The following is a 17,599-nucleotide window of genomic DNA, read 5'->3' on the forward strand; positions in this document are numbered from 1 at the left end:
AGTTGAGTGTGGGCATGAGGGTGGGGTTGAAGGTGGGGTGGGGGTGAGGGTGGTGGGGGTAGGTGCGAGGGTGGTGTTGGGCGGGTTGGGACACATGCCACGGGTAACCGCAACTAAGCGGGGTCTCACTTCCTCGCCTGTGGCCCACCTCCACCCTGGCAACATCCTTTTCCTCAGAGCCACCTATCATGTCCAGGGCTTGCTGCTCTGCTGCAGTGAGGGGCCATAGGCCTAGCGGTCTCCCTCCAGTTTTCTCCCGCTACTGGGGGTTATGTGTGACCTTCTCCTGGGGAGAGAAAAACAGCAAACGACAGTGTTAGATAGTCCAAAGCGTGCAGCCAGGGGGCGGGTAGCTGCTGGCCTCAGTGGCCTTGGCACCTGGCCATGGCGGCCGATATGAGTGCCGACATGTGGTGCAGGGTGTGGGCGGATGGGTGGTGGTGGGGGGCGTCAGTGTTGTGTGATACGGGAGTTGGTGCCAGGGGCACAGTGTTGCCTACTCACCATGGCCGCCCTGAGGAGGTCATGCAGTTTTTTTCGGCACTGCAGGCCAGTCCGGACTGTGTTACTGGTGGCACAGACCATGTCTACCACCTGCCCCGGAGTCAACAAAGGCCAATGCCGAAATCGCGGAACGTGATTGGGCGGAGAATAGCCTCCAATGGCAGAATTGTGGTAGGCGGCGGTTTGACGTCAAATCGGGATGCTCCGGCACCCTGAAAATGGCGTAAATGCCACGCTCGCCGAGCCTGCCCTCGGACTGTTTGGCCCCTCAGCTGCTCCTACCTCCACCTGCTGTACTGGATGAGATTGTGGTGCACACCAGATAGTGTCCCAGGGGCCTCTTCACTAATGTGCCCAACCGAGGTAATAGTCTCTGGGATGGTGGAGGGTGTAGGAGACAGCCATGATGGAAAGTCAGTGTCATCTCCCGACCTGAGCTCCGGGGTGTCCTGAGGCGGAGGGCTGGTGTTTGGGCTGCTCTCTCAGTGCCCGGCTCTGGGGGGCCCTGGCTCTGGCACTGGCTGGGGGCGGGGAATACCGGATGGACCGGCCCCATCTCCTGCAGGTCCTGTAAGACACAAAACAACATGTATGATTAGACAGTGGGCTGGGGGGAAGTGGAGGTGGGGGGGTTAGGGGGTGGGGGTGAGGGGGGCCCACGACACACGTGTCTTGGGCAAATGCAACTCAGGTGAGTCTTATTTGCTCGCCCGTGACCGCACTCCACCCCGGCGATCTCCCTTTCCTCTGGGTCACCGGCCACGTTCAGGGCCCTCTGCTCGGGCATGGTGAGGGGCCGCAGTTCTGGTGGTCCCCCTTCGGTCTTCTCCCACTCCCAGCAATTGTGCACGGCCTTAACCTGAGTGGGGGGGGGATACATACAACAACACCATTAGACGGTCCGATGTATGCAGCCCAGGGGTTGGGTAGATGGTGGCCTCAGTGACCGAGGCACCCGTTTATGGCAGATGGCATGGGGCAGGATGAGGTTCCAGCCGTCCCCCTGGGGGGGAGGGGCTGGGTTACAGTGTGTGTGTGTGTAGGGGGGTGGGGTAATGCCAGGATCACGGAGCAGCCAACTCACCCTCGACATGCTGAGAAGGTCACGGAGTTTAATGTCGCATTGCACGCCAGTCCGGGCGATAGTGCATCGGCGCTGACCGCCTCTGCCACTTGTGTCCAAGCACGGCAAATGGTGGCACCTGGTGGCATTCCACCCGGGATAGGGTGGTATTGGGTCATCTGCCTCTCATCCACCGTGTCCAGGAGGGTCTCCAGACAGCGTTCCTGAACCATGGCGCTGCTCTCCTTCCAGCCATCTTGTTGGCTGGGACGGTGTGTGTGAGGGGGGGGAAGGGCCGTTTAAGTGCCGCTGCGGCGTGTCAGCCTCATGGACGCACCGAATCCGGCAGCGTTTGTCCTGGAATTGATTGTGTTCCACGTGGTGCCGGTGCTAGCCCATTAAAAGTAGCTGAATTGGTGCAGGTGTTGCGCCGACTTTTCTGTGGTAAAACTCCACACATCCTCCGCTGGCATCGACACTTAGCCTCAGAAACGGAGAATCCAGCCGATCGAATTATGACAAAAACTGGCAAAAATTAATCCAGCAATAAAACTGTAAGTCGTTGATAGTCTATTAACAGAGCATTGTTGAGGGGTTAAGAAAGTGTCTGTTACAAAATGTAAAGGATGAAATGGCTTGCAATTTGCAACCATAAAAGAAGATGACTGCAAGCTAATCTTGTCACATTTTTTAATCTAGAAAAATAGCAAAATCTGACCAACAACTGCAAAAGGTTGGCCGCTGGAAATAAGCCTGACTATAAGCTGATGACACATGCAGACAATGAATTAGCTTGCGTGTGTGTTGGGACAGAGGCTTGGCATAAATTACTCTGTGCATTTGTCCAAATTCTGTCACTTTTATTGCAGTGAATTTAATCTCAGTGGTGATTTAGCTGTTAACTAATGAGCTCTGAGTGCTAAACGCTTGGAAATTATTTTCAATGGGTTATGCTCTCTCTAAAACAGTTTGATTTTTGAGACCTGACACAGTGCATTTATTAGCATTATTCATTTTGGAGGCCGTTGTAATTTTGAATGGGTAAAAACTGCATTAAATCCATTGCTCCGAACCATTCTCGATTTTAATTCCAAAATCTAGCAATTCTGCCAGTATGAAAACAGAAATTGCCAAATGAAAGACTTAGAGCTGCACCCAATATTGAAGAAGCCAAATTGTCACAAAATGCAACTGTCAAGCAGCTCCTGAATGTTCGTTCTGAGGAAAATGAAATGTTTTTAGCTGTCTTCATTTGTTGCATGTAACTTCTTTGGCCACAAACACCAAGTGGACAAACCCACAGTCTGGGACTCTTGGCAATCAATGGTTCATTAAAATGTTTTCTGTCTTACGTCTGTGCACTGAAGATGATTGAGAATTGTAGCATCTGATTGATTCCTGTCCTACTTCAACTTGGCTATAAAAAGAACACTCAGGGCCATAAATATTGAACTGTCACAAACAAATCCAATGGACATTCTGGAAAAACCTCGGGCTGGATTCTCCAATAATTGGGCTATGTCCCCACTGGCGTTTCACTCTGGACTTTCCTTAGTAGTTCGCTCGTAGAGACTCCCGAATGATTCTCCGGGGACCGGAGCGGCGCCGGTCTGAATTTCCGCTTTGACGACCATTCTCGGCCCCCGCGCCGAACATGATTTTGGCACGGAGGCTCGGAGAATCCAGCCCCTCATTTCCCAGGAAGTGTTGGGATGTGTAACTTGGTCCCACAAGGAGCAGTTGAACCAATAGCATGGATGTTTTCAATGAAACACTAGGTAGACACATGAGAGAGAAAGGAATCGAATAGGAATAGGATACGCTGAAGAGAGTTTTGGATGTGGTTTATGTGGAGCATTAACACCAGCATGGAACAGTTGCGCCAAATGGTCTTTTCTGGCGCACGGTCTACGAAATTCTAGCACATCTGATATTGATGAACTCCAATACCAATGAGCCAAGGTGAATTTTGGTTGTGAAATTCCTCCAACTTGACATGAGTTGAAAAACAAACTCAATTTAAATACTCTTAGTTGGTATATGAGATAGTTGTATACAAAAGGTCGATCCAGGACACCACTTCTGATTAAGTCACTTAATCGGCTAAAAGTAAGAAAAAGGTAAACTTAGAGCTGATGACAAAAAGACATTCACACAAGGAATGAGCGATACATCAAAAGAACTGGGTGTAGTAGTGGCGATGTGGGATCCATTAAGAAAACATGTGATGCTGTGATTGGAACTTCGAGTTGGTAAACTAGGAATGGACTAACCTCCTTCCTTTTTATGAAAACTATTTGCGGTTTAAACTTATTCTTTCGGGCCTGCTGCAATTTTCCATCAAATACACAGACAGATAGGTAGTTATGTCTGATACTGTTTGATGCTAGCAAGTCAATCATTTCTTCACCCAGAGAGTGGTGAATCTGTGGCATTCACTACCACAGAAAGTAGTTGAGGCCAAAACATTTTATAAATTAAAGAAGGAACTAGATGTAGCTCTTGGGGCTGCACTGGGGGGGTAGGCGGGATCAGGTTATTGAGCTTAATGACCAGCCATGGTCATAATGAATAGCGGGGCTGGCTCGAAGGCCGCATGGCCTCCTCCTGCTTCTATTTTCTATGTTTCTATTAGGAAGCCTACACCAAACTGGAAAGTCAAATAGAGTTCACTTATTCTACCTATTTTGTAATCTTGGGATTACAATTCCACACCACTCTTTGCCAGGCTAAATGAAGGTGCAAGATCCTTTGTTACCCCATATTCACATTCCAGTGAATGTGAGTGCTTCATTCTACTTGATTAGACATGTGACAGATGTGCCCTCCCCCCCTCCCCCCCGCGCAATCAGGTTTTCAGTGAAAGAAAGTTAGAGTCGGGGGGAAATTCACAACAATTGATTCATCAGTTTGTTGGATGCTTCCCACCAGCCGCTGTGCTGATATCAAGTAGTAGAGGGGGGGGATCTTCAACCAGAGAATGTGATTGGATTTCTGTGTGGGGTGACTGTTTAAATACCCGAAACAACAAGTGTGTTAGCAAACTGACAGGAAGCTCGAACCTGAGTGCGATCTGCAGCATGAAGGAAACCTCTGTGGGACCGGTTGGTCACCTGTAAACTCATTGGTTGCTTCTTTCACTTGAATTTAATTGTACGCGCATGGGCTTTCCTGGCTTCCAAGAGTGCGCCAGGGAAGGCAAGGTGTGTGGAGGGTGGGATTTGACAGAGCTGAGCAATTAACAGGCAATAGCCAATTCAAATACTGAGAGCTGATGGTTGCTTCCTCTGCCTAAGTGAAAGGAGGGCAGAAGGTTCTGAGTGAGTGCTTTCATTTTAATTTTCCTTTTGGAAGTGATTTCCTTGTCTTTGTTTTTTAGATTTGACCTGCACTTTCCAGCTCTCAGCTTACATAATTCATAAAGCTCGACCTTGGCCTTAGATGAGAAACGAGTGGAGCAGCAGGAATAGCACCAGCAGGAAAAGCACCAGCAGGAGCACCAGCAGCCCCAGTAGGACCAACAGCATAGTGGTTAGCACTGCTACCTCACAACTCCAGGGTCCCACGTTCGATTCGCGGCTTGGATCACTGACTGTGCGGAGTCTGCACGTTCACCCCTTGTCTGCGTGGGTTTCCTCCGGGTGCACTGATTTCCTCCCACAGCCCAAAGATGTGCGGGTTAGGTGGATTGGCTATGCTAAATTGCCCTTAGTGTCCAAAAAAAGGTTAAATGGGGGTTACGGGGATAGGGTAGAGATGTGGGCTTGAGTAGGGTGCTCTTTGTAAGGGCCGGTGCAGACTCGATGGGCTGAATGGCCTCCTTCTGCACTGTAAATTCTATGAATAGGAGCAACAGCTGCAGGAGCAGGAGGAGGAGCAGGAGGAGGAGCAGGAACAGGAGCACAAACAGCAGGAGCACCGGGTATACAGGCATCCTCAATTCGGACAAGGGCACCAGTGTCTCAGGGACCCAAATATTCCCCATCAACCACAGATGAGTAGGAAAGCCTGGGACTTTCTGACTCTGGTGCAGTTCAGTTAAACTGAGGCAATGCAGCCATCTGGCACAATTATTATTTTGTCCTTACTTCTTGTCCTCCCAAGGCTGAAGGCCACTTGGCAGGCAGTGAGAAAAAATTGCAAGAGGGAGCAATGGAATACATTTTCTGGTGCATAACGATGAATCAGGAATGTGACAAGTGTATCACTGTGTTACACACCCAAGAGATACCCTTTTGCAACTACAAATCCTTTCTCTTACTTTTCCCACATGATACAATCCCTGTCACTTCAGCATTGCCCCGCCAGCTGGCGGAAAAGGCCTTTGGTGCCCCGCCAGCTGGCGCGGAAATGACATCTCCGGGCGGCGCATGCGCGGGAGCGTCAGCGGCCGCTGACGGCATTCCCGCGCATGCGCATTGGAGGGAGTCTCTTCTGCCTCCGCCATGGTGGAGACCGTGGCGAAGGCGGAAGGAAAAGAGTGCCCCCACGGCACAGGCCCGCCCGCGGATCGGTGGGCCCCGGTCGCGTGCCAGGCCACCGTGGGGGCACCCCCCGGGGCCAGATCGCCCCGCATCCCCCCCAGGACCCCGGAGCCCGCCCGCGCCACCTTGTCCCGCCGGTAAGGTAGGTGGTTTAATCGACGCCAGCGGGACAGGCATTTTAGCGGCGAGACTTCAGCCCATCCGCCAACCGGCACGGCGCGATTCCCGCCCCCGCCGAATATCCGGTGCCGGAGACTTCGGCAACCGGCGGGGACGAGATTCACGCCAGCCCCCGGCGATTCTCCGACCCGGCGGAGGGTCGGAGAATCTCGCCCATGGTCTTAATTCATTTCCCTGTCAGACAAGACCTGGAAAACACTTTGCTGCACATCATGAGCCAAAGGCAAGATTGTCCTCAATAAAGTGCAGGGCATTGGTGAGTGGCAGTGTGTGCCCTGTTGTTTGTTGTGACTGACGCATCATGCAGGTTTCCATCTCTTCCACGGATGTCAAAATCAGCATGAAATCCTGGGATTATGGCAGGGATGATGGAAGTAACTTCTCCTGATCTCTCTCCAATTGTGTGCAGTGTTTCTGGAAGTGCTGACAGAAGCTCACACGTTTTCTGCTGATGCTCCAGAATTATCCTCTTTGTTGCCAGCCCCAGAGGCTCAGAGTCCGCTTGCAGCTCAGCCGGACTTGGAGGGTCTCATGCACAGCAACAGGTGCTCCCTCACAACTTTTCCCTGTCTTCGCGTCTGGCTCTTGCTTCACCATGTGATAAATTAACTGCATGCCCTAATGGCATGGCACGACTGCGATGTGCAAATTGGAGCTGGTGGCAAGTGCACAGAAGTTGTGTGATGGCGCATCCTCAGATTGAGCAACTACCTCAGAAGACTCTTCGTCCTCTTACTGGTCTATTTCCTGAAGGATGCTTTGAGGACCGGTAGGAGATGAAAAACATGAATTAGAAGTGGCAAATTGAGATTGTTCTAAGTTATCAGTGTGTACATTATAATTTTTCATTGCCTGCTGATATTATGTTAACATGAGTTTGCCATGCTGGCCCTGTTTTATTTCATCCTGTCACCATGTAGGTGGGAGACCGTCCCATCTCCCAGTCCCCCCACCCCACTGTGTCTCCATCTCCAATGCTCAGGCATGCCCAGACCCAGCTTATTTCCAGTGCCTCCAGTCCAGCTGTCAAGGTGGATTCGATTTGTGGGATATGTCCAGTTCTCTGCTTCTTCTTAATGCTCTGTGCTCTCTTCCCCCGCAAGCAGAGAAAGAAGAGACTGAGAATTGGCATGTTTTTGGAGAATGGAAGGTGTTACGATCATGTGAGAATGGGGTAAAAGATGACTCCCCTATGATACCACCTCAAGTCTGTTATGACTGTAGAAAAATAAAGGTATTTTACTCAATATCTGTGTTTAACCATTTTATGCAGTGAGGAGATGAGTCTGATAATGTCCCAGCCTTTAGTTGCCCTCCCCCATCCTCCTGAATGAGTTACCATGCTCTTGATGAGATAGGAAGTAATATAACAATTGTTATAGCAGACTTACTGTCCCTGCTGCAGAGGTGCTTACTAGAAATGTAAATGTTATGCACAGGACATTTCAGTAGATCCCTTTGAAGTGATTCTTGACAGTCAAGGGTTTGAAATTCCAGATAAGAATGTATGTCTGAATTGTAATCCACACTGGAACTTTCCAGAAACCTATGACTGGAAATACCAGACATCAGGTGACTTGTGTCAACCATCTTTAGGCAGTGTCTTCTCTTGTCTTTAAAAGTCCTTTTTAAATGGTTCAATGTATGTATAATCAGCCGGTGAAATTACAGATTAATATGATTCAGACACATATCACACTATCATGATAAAGGAGTATGGGCGGGATCCTTCAACATCCCAGTCGTATGTTTCTCAGCCGCATGCCGTTCGCTGGCGGTGGAATTCAATATTCCCGCCGATTGTCAATGGGATTTCCCATTGTGACCAAGCCATGCTGCCGTGAAATACGTTGGCGAGGCTGTACTGCCAGTGGGATAATTGAATCAAAAGGCTGGAGAATTCTGGCCAACATTTGTAGAGGGTAACAGTTTGTAGAGGGTGGGTGTGACATTACAATAAGACAAGAGAAAGCAGAAGGGAGCTTGACAGAGAGAAATGGGTACCCTCCAGGGAGTGTTGGTCTAAGAATAATATGCAGGAGAAAATTTGGGAAGGCACAGTAAGGGAGTGCCTTACCACTCACTTTTTCTTCCCTGAATATAACTCTTGAGGCACTGTATCGGCACTCCTGTTGCTGACTGCCTCCAACCATGCCTGCTTCTTCCTCCTGTCTACATGGGACATTATCTCCTTGTGGGCCTTTCCAGCCCACAGCTTTATCCCCAGAGGCACATCTTTAGAGTATGAAGGAGTCTCAAAAAAATCATGAAAAAGTCCAGGAAATTTTTGATAAAAGTTTCCATCCTGGTAAGCATATCAGCAAGGATTGTTTTCTTGGAATGGTTGCTCGAAATTGGAAAGGGAACAGTGAGCTTGGAGGTAATATAGATGGCTTGGAAAAGATAGAGGCAGATTCTAGGAGGGGGCAAGAGCCTGATACAGCACTGGATGTCAAAGAATGCATTGAGTAAAATTCCAGTCTGATCTAATCAGCCTGATCTATTCTTTTTTGGCCAATTTAAATAAATTCAGAAGACCAGCGCACATTAATTTGTGATTTATGACTGTAAGAGTTTAGGAACTGAAATGAAAGCATAGCTCTAGTATTTCTCTGATCAAACTGGATTCTGCATTTTGTCTTCCAGGCAGATATACAATAATGGTAGATTTTCAGCTGCCCTCTATAAGAATGGATGTATTTACAGAAGGCAGTATAGAGAATGAAATCTTGACCATCAGTTAGAAATTGCTGATTAACTCTTGTTATGAGTAGTTGCCAAATATACAAACAGTAAATATTCGGATTATATTTTTGCAGCAAAACCTTATCATTGTTTTACCTGCCCATGTGGTGCTATCCTGCACCAAAATAGAGGCAAGTTCGTACCCTGATGGAATGGTTTGGCCAAGGGCCAATTGCCCATAAAGGGGAACAGTGCATGTTTTTTTTTACATTTATGATTGGGATCCGTTGAAAAGTTGAATGATTTTGCCAGCGTGACTTTATTTATGGATTCGGTGCCACGGTCTGAGAATGTTACCAAACAAAACTCCTCTCGTTTAGCTTACCACATCGAGTGCTGCATTTTAAGGTCACTGCAATGACACCTGACTGGATCATCTTATCTTGAGCCAAATAAAATGATGCTCCTCTGCCTCTCACTAAATTAACCCCACCACTTAAACGTCCATCAAAACATTCCAGAAACAAGTTGAAGAAAACACTAAACTTAAGAAAAGTTATTCTCAAAAGTGGCACCTACATGGATTTGCTGCTGCAGTGATGCTCTTGTTATCAGAGGAAACCAAACAGGAATACAATGGAACCTTGATTCTTTGTCACAACGAAGGAAACGGTGGGGCAAAGTTGAAATTGGCAGATAATCAAACATCCCTCTGAATTGTAAAAGCACTTATCAATCATTTCTGACAACAAGTGCATATCTGATCCCATGGTTCCATTTTAGAAATAAAATTCTCTTCAAAAATATTCTGGCAGCCTGTTAACCAGTCCCAGTTCAACGTCCATATAAGAGGAGCACTTACAGAACACAGGAAGACGATATCTGTTGTGTTCTTTGTTTTAGTTCTTTCAGGATGGTGAACATCCTGAAAGATGTTCACATGTGTACACACCCATTTTCTAGATGCTAAATTCACCCATTTAGCATTGTAGTGCTAACAAAGAACAGCAAGCTGTGTTTAATAAACAAAGTTAATTTATTACACTACACTGAATTAGATTTGAACATATTACTCAGGAATTAGTTAAGTAAAGGTTACACTACAGATCTACACTATTAACAATACTATTAGTTCAACTATCTCACAACTACTCTGTCTTGCTCTCTTCCACTCTCTCCATGTATCTCTAGCTATCTCCCAGAAGTCAAGGAAGCATGTGATATTTATATGGTTGCTCTATAGCACCATCTAGTGACTAGAATAGTAACATTACATTAATCCTTTGTGTGCTTTACAATATCCACATATTGTGACAAAACCCACTTTAGTTCAACAAGAGGATTCAGGAGTGCGAGGAGAGCAAATGAAAAAAGCATTGTTGATATGGTCCCCCCCCCTGCACAGAAACATTTCTCTGGTGCGGTCTTTCTCAATCTTCCCTGACATCAAACCAAACCAATACATGCTCTGTTTGCCCAGCGAACTGGAACTGAAAATTCATTCACAGAATGTGATTTCAATATGAGTGTAATTCAGTTTAGGTTTTTTTTGTCAGGAGAAATGATTTGGAAGTCGTTTGATTCTATGAGTGTCGCATGGTATACTTGTGTTTGTTCACTTGTTTCTGATGCTTTTCTTTCAAAGGAAAAATGGATTTCTTTGTGTGAATTAACATTCAAGGTGATTTTTCTGGATTTTTTTTGCTGAATTGTCAAGGTACTTTGGATACTTACAGTGGAACCTCACGTACGTGCACTTCCTCCATTCAGGGTTCTTGATTATCTGCAGCATTTTTCATGAAAGTCTGATCCTAGCTTTATAAAAACAATAATATAACGGAGCATTGTAAATTAATTTTCCACAGACTCGTTCCCATATTCAACAGGATAAATAACCTTTATTTGGAATTCCGGTACTTGCTACAATTCACAAATTGTGCTCCACTGTTATTTAGAAGACTCAAAGAATCTACCACAGTATTTCGGAAGAAAGCTTTACTTTTGAAGTGGCCTAACCATTGCATGATAGTGAATGTGCCTTGATTTTTATTGCAGATGTATTAAATTATTTGAAAAAGTATTCTCGGAACCGTTTGACATTTTCAATTATATTCAAACATTAAAAAAATAATGTAGCTGAAATAACCAGCCAGGAATTTCTAGGAAATCAAACTATGAGGGTGACACATGAATGATGCATTATTCATCCATAAAAGCTCCAGAGATTTGCTGAGCTAAAGGGTTATGAGTTCTGATTCACCAAATTTGCTCCGTTTTACCTCGCTCCGCTGTTTGCATTGCTAAAACTGATTCAACTTTATTCTCGCATGAGGCTCCCCATTGAAGTTAATGGTGAATGTGAAATTGTTGGGGTTGTGATATTTTATACAAATTTCAGCTAGCAATTTGAGATCTGGCAATCAATAACATAGAGGACCTTGTTAATCGCATGATTCATGGCACTGGCACTCAACCTTGGAGGTCCAGAAAGGGACAGATGATGCTGTGGCTTACACTCCGCTAAATTGTTCCGACAGTTCTTCAAACAAAAACGTTTCATCGGCCTTGTCAATATTTTTGTGCTGTTCCTGTTATTGTCAGGAGGCGATCATTTTCAGTGCCATTATGTCTTATCACTCCCTGCTGGCTGGGAGCTCAGTTCACATGTGCACACACCCATTTTCTATTGCCTATCATGAGGTTGTATTACAGCTCAATGTTTTCACCTAATCACAGTTGATACGTTGATTCTGCTTATGTGCCAACGTGAAGGTAAATATAGCTTAGTAAAATTTCACACCTCTCATCAAAGGAAATTAGTGCATTCATTTAGCACAAATACATGGATATGGATCTCTGCTTCATCCACAGTGTTGCAGTACCGTAACAATGGGAACTATGGCAGCCAGGCCTCAGGCATTCACGCAATGGTGCTCAGAGAAGATCCAGCCAGTTAATTCACTTGACTATTGGTGTCAAAACCTAAGCTACACATTGACATTTGACCCTCGTTTTGCCCCCTTCCTGGGTGATGATTTCATCTGGGGGAAGAGAATCGAGAATAACCCACTTTGTGGAATAACCCGCTTTGTGGATTCAGAGAGACAGAATGTGATGGGACTTCTCCAGGACTCACCACTCAATGAAAGCTGAACTTTTGGATCTGATGCTAGGCCAATAGGGAATTACTGACCCATATTATGTAACTCTGCTTCAATGTAGCAGACCATCCAGCTGCATTATGGTCTCTGGGCCCCTGGTGCCTACCTGGCAGGATTGGTTAATTTCAGAATGCAGTTGATTTAAGGCCTGAGAGTCTGATTCAACATCTGATGGCCTTCATTGGGGATAGCCTCATGACGAAAGGTGGGGTCAATAATCTTGGTCTACCCTTTGGCGAGGATGAGGAGATGGCATCCTCACTGGAGAACATGGTAGTCCTGCATTGGCGATTCAAGCTAGGTATAGTGAAGCAGAAGCCCAGCATCAAGCTCAGATCATGCATGCTGGCATCTGTCAAGCCAGAGATCTCCTAAGCCTTGGGTTTGCTGTTATCTGATCTTCATTGATTTGCTGATACAAAGGCTCACTGGATTTGCTGCTTCTTCCTTCCAGAAGTCCAGAAAGTTTTACCCTTTCCTAACAAGACTAAATTCCACAACTCCCTTCGCACCCACAACAGCTGCTGTGTCTATTATGTCAGCCAACGGGTCGAAAAGATAAACATTTCCTCAATTTTCTGCCAGATCAAGAATATCAATCTATGGCTAAAGATTGTAAGACAGTTGCTACTCTGGATGATGATGTTATCATTGCACATGTTTGTTTAGATGGAGGACTGAGAAAGCCTGTTGGGATTAACTGCATTCCGTATACAGATCTTTCAGGCACGCTACTTAGACACATTCTTCGAGCACCATGCAATTCAAGTGACCATTGAGAGTGGAGCTATTGGCAATATGATCTTTACTTCCACAGCTATGACACTTGGTGTCTGTGGTAGTCTGTGCAGAGGTATTATGGTACCTAGTAATGCTGGAACACCATTGGTAGATATTGTATGTTTCCCATTGGTCAAGCTGTATGGTAGTTCCGCCCTGCAAGGTGGGGTATAAGAGCCCGTGCCGCCCCAGCAGCCTTCTTTCTGTACCTGAGCTGCTGGGGGAAACATCTAGCTTATTAAGCCTTCAGTTGGACTACAACCTCGCTTTAGTGGTCATTGATCGTGCATCAGTGTCCCAGTCAAAGGTTCATCCCGACCTGCTCACCGGCTGAAGGTTCATCATCTTTACATGTTGTCAGTGAAACACAGTTGTCTCTGTCCAGAGAACATCATAATGTCACATTTGAAAGGCTTCTACTTCTTCTTTCGTGTGGCTTTAGGACCAGAGGGTCAGAGGTGTGGGGATTTAAACCTGGTCCTTGAGATGTTGGGTTGGCGAAAATGGGCTGGATTTTCTGGTTTTCACACCAGTGGGAATGTCTTCTCCCGCCCACCCGCAAGCCACGCCATCTGTTCCCTGGCAGCAGAGGGTGCGAATAACAGGAAAACCCATTGAAAGTGGCAGGAGTGGATGATCCCGCCGCCGGCCAATGTTGGACTGCCTCTACTGCCTCCGCAAAGCATGCCATGGGGCTGGAGGGTGGCAAATCCTTCACAATGTGTTCATTCGGGAGGCTGTTTTCTGCCCAAGCGTTCCTCATAGTTTCACCGATGTTTTCATCAGGAACACTGGGCGCGATTCTCCCATCGGGCGGCTAAGTGCCGATGTCAGCGTCAAAACGGGAGTGTTTTACTCCGACGTCGGCATCCGTTCCAAGATCCAATTCTCCGGGCCACAGTGGGGTAGCACGGCGCTGGAGCGGCCCACGCCTGCTGATTCCGGTGTGAACCCGGCGCCGCGGGGACCACGCATGAGCAGTTGGGCTGGCGCCAACTAGCGCATGCACAGTGGCCTCTTTCCCCGCCCCGGCCCCGACGCCAAATGGCGCCGGGCTACAGGAGCCGGCGCGGAGGAAAGGAGACCCTCCGACAGAGAGGCCGGCCCACTGATCGGTGGGCCGTGATCGCGGGCCAGGCCACTACGGAGGCACCCCCCGGGGTGGGACCCCCCTCTCCCCCCACAGGCCGCCCCCGGACCCTTCAGCGCCGAGGTCCCGCCGGCTCAGAGGATGTTAGAACGCCGCCGGCGGGACTCGGCTTTTTGGTGACGGCTGCTCGGCCCATCCGGGCCGGAGAGTCGGTGCATACCCCGACCAGCGCCGTGCAGACCTCGCCGGCCCCGGTGGCGCCAATTCTCCGCTCTGCGGAGAAACACGCCCCAGCATCAGGGTGCCGTGGCGTGATTCGCGCGGCCCACCGCCGATTCTCCGACCCGGCGGTAGGTCGGAGAATCCCGCCTCCTGTGTTTCATAGCTTTGGAAGCATGGATCACGTTGCCTTTGGCTCCACTGTCAATGGTCATTTAAATAGCCTGATGCTTGGAGAATGTGTTCAAGGCTAATGTTAACATGGGGCCTGTACAACCTCCACAATGCAAAGATCACCTTCCCCAGTTTGCCAGAGGTAAATTTGTTGACTTCCAACAAAAATTAATGACTTTGTAGGCCTTGGAGTCTTTGCTCAACCTGAAGATGTGGATATTGCTAAGAGTACCTTAGCCTATCACTTCTCATGAAGAAACCGGGTGAAGGTTTTGATTATCACAGCATTCACCAATGTTGGGCACTCATAACAGATGTTGATTCAACCTTACGTAGATTCCTCTATCCGATGACAAGGTTATTGAGACTCAGCCTTGGCTGTGCTAAGTCTATCACCCGTATATTCAGCAATGCAAACCCCCCCCCCCCCCGTGGGAGTGAAAACAGCACTCACCTCAGTTGATGTTGCTGATCTGGTCTATCTTCATGCTGATTGCAACAAGTCACAAGCCCGCTAACATTTCTTGGTTACCTTTGTTGGTGAAGGCTGGTGCAAAATTGGCAAATTTGCCGATTTCCAGCTATGTAGCACAATTTATTGTGTCAAGCGATTAGAATGCTACAAGGCCCCTTCCTTCTGTACGAACTCTGTGATCGGTCCCACTTCTGGCCATGGTTCTACCCATCCAGCTTGTTCCTGCAAAGCCTAACATAAAAGCTGCCAACCCCTTCCACACTCCAGTCCTGTCAACTATGCAACCAACTGTGCAAACTGCACAACCTTCGATGGATTCCTCGCTCTTGACCCAATCAATGAGTTTGAAATAAATCCCTGGAGGTGCCCCTGCAGTGCAGAGATGCCAATGCCTGATCCAGAGTCACGGTCTTTATCACCTGGTCCTGTGTTGCAGTCCCCAGCACAGGCCCTTGATCTCCTACAACGGTCCAATGCAGTCTTGCAACTCCAGCTCAGGCCTCTGATATGATGTAACCATCTGATCAATTGTGCAGCCCCTGATCCTATATGGCATTTAGCATACCTAGCCAGTCAACTACATGTGCCACTAGCCCTGTTCCCCCAGTGCCTGCTTTGAGGTGCTCAGCAGAGATATCTCCCAAAAATCTGGCAGATTTTGTACTTCAGGGTTAAAGTTAATATTTGGGGGCAGAATAAACTCCAGTGGTGGTCCACCCCTTTCAAATGTGTTTGAATACTCAGTATGCGTACTATTTGTTGCAATTTATATGCATGTCTTTCGTTTGCTTTTTATTTCTTAGGTTCATGATGCTGCTATCATTGAGCACCTACACTTGCTTGAGATTTCATTTTGATGAGAAGAAGCTGTTTGCCTACATTCAGCGTGGTTAGTGTTTATTCTTTTGTTGTTGTTAGTTAATAAAAGAAGGAAATGTGATGTAAAGAGGAAGTAAAAAAGATCACGCCATTATATGTTATTGCCCTCTAGTGGCCAAGAGTCTAGTTCCCATGTGTGGGTGGCCATTTACATTGAGTTCGACAATTTCAGACTGTGAACTCTCTCCTTCACTTTCAGCCTATTTTTATTCCTATCAACTTATTTTAATTTCTTCCATAAATCCATATGTCCCTCACCATTGCCGCTCACCTCCCCCCCCCCCCCCCCCCCCCCACCCCACTAGGACCATCTGGTCCCTGTTCCAAGTTGTCCTTTGTCAACTCTGTTCTGCCATTAACACATTCTGATCTCTTAATGTGCCATGATCAGCACCCTCCTCAGTCATTATCACCACCATTAACGTTCCCTTTGTCTTTTTGGCTACAATGTCTTTGTCAATATCCACCTATGGCTGGCCCTCTATCCACCCACCACAACCCCCTTTCCCCCCCACCTCACAACAGTATAAATCTGACCATATTTCCAGTTCTCTAACTTTGACAAAGAGCCATCCAGACTTGAAACGTTAGCTCCCCTTTTTCTCCACAGATGCTGTCAAACCTGTTGAGATTGGCCAGCATTTTCTACTCTTGCTTCAGATTCCAGCATCTGCAGTAATTTGTTTTAATTTTACTTATTGTCCAGCATGCCTTTGTGGTTGCATTTAAGCATAAAGCTTTCACCTGATCACTGTTTATACTGTGATTCGGTTTATATGCCAACTTGAAGGTAAACACAGCTTACTGGCATAGGACACAAAGTTGCTTTGACACAGGGAGACTGTCACCCATTGAAATGCCAATTAAATAAATTTATTTTGGAACATAAAATTTTATGTTAAAGTTTGTGAGTAATTTGAAACATTGCAGTAAGAGTCGCATTCTTGGAAAAAGGAAAACATTATGTTTGGACCTCTAGTTGCAAAAGCGCTTCACCATTGGTGGTTTCCTCGTGCCTGAGTTGGTTGTAGTTGAATTGACAGAGATTAATCACCAACTCCATTAGCATTGTATCATACAACAACCAGGATGGTAGAGGTGAACTAGATTGGATCTCGCTGTTGCAATGCACAGATAATTAAAGTACGAAGTCTTACAACACCAGGTTAAAGTCCAACAGGTTTGTTTCGATGTCACTAGCTTTCGGAGCGCTGCTCCTTCCTCAGGTGAATGAAGAGGTCTGTTCCAGAAACACATATATAGACAAATTCAAAGATGCCAACCAATGCTAGGAATGCGAGCATTAGCAGGTGATTAAATCTTTACAGATCCAGAGATGGGGTAACCCCAGGTTAAAGAGGTGTGAATTGTACCAAGCCAGGACAGTTGGTAGGATTTCGCAGGCCAGATGGTGGGGGATGAATGTAATGCAACATGAATCCCAGGTCCCGGTTGAGGCCGCACTCATGTGTGCGGAACTTGGCTATAAGTTTCTGCTCGGCGATTCTGCGTTGTCGCGGGTCCTGGAGGCCGCCTTGGAGCACGCTTACCCGGAGATCAGAGGCTGAATGCCCTTGACTGCTGAAGTGTTCCCCGACTGGAAGGGAACATTCCTGCCTGGAGATTGTTGCGCGATGTCCGTTCATTCGTTGTCGCAGCGTCTGCATGGTCTCGCCAATGTACCACGCTTCGGGACATCCTTTCCTGCAGCGTATGAGGTAGACAACGTTGGCCGAGTCGCACAAGTATGTACCGTGTACCTGGTGGGTGGTGTTCTCACGTGTAATAGTGGTATCCATGTCGATGATCTGGCACGTCTTGCAGAGATTGCCATGACAGGGTTGTGTGGTATTGTGGTCACTGTTCTGAAGACTGGGTAGTTTGCTGCAAACAATGGTTCGTTTG

General features: G+C 47.2%; 1 long non-coding RNA gene across 1 annotated transcript in view; it reads left to right on the top strand.

Moving 5' to 3' along the window:
- Window positions 1-17,599, top strand: part of LOC140395485 (uncharacterized) — an 85,336-nt gene that overhangs the window by 57,036 nt on the left and 10,701 nt on the right. Inside the window, exon 3 of the long non-coding RNA XR_011936199.1 lies at window positions 15,619-15,704. This is a non-coding gene — a long non-coding RNA (uncharacterized lncRNA). The remainder of the gene's footprint in view (window positions 1-15,618; window positions 15,705-17,599) is intronic.

Source organism: Scyliorhinus torazame, chromosome 18 (genome assembly GCF_047496885.1).
Source record: "Scyliorhinus torazame isolate Kashiwa2021f chromosome 18, sScyTor2.1, whole genome shotgun sequence".
NCBI classification, from domain to species: Eukaryota; Metazoa; Chordata; class Chondrichthyes; order Carcharhiniformes; family Scyliorhinidae; genus Scyliorhinus; species Scyliorhinus torazame.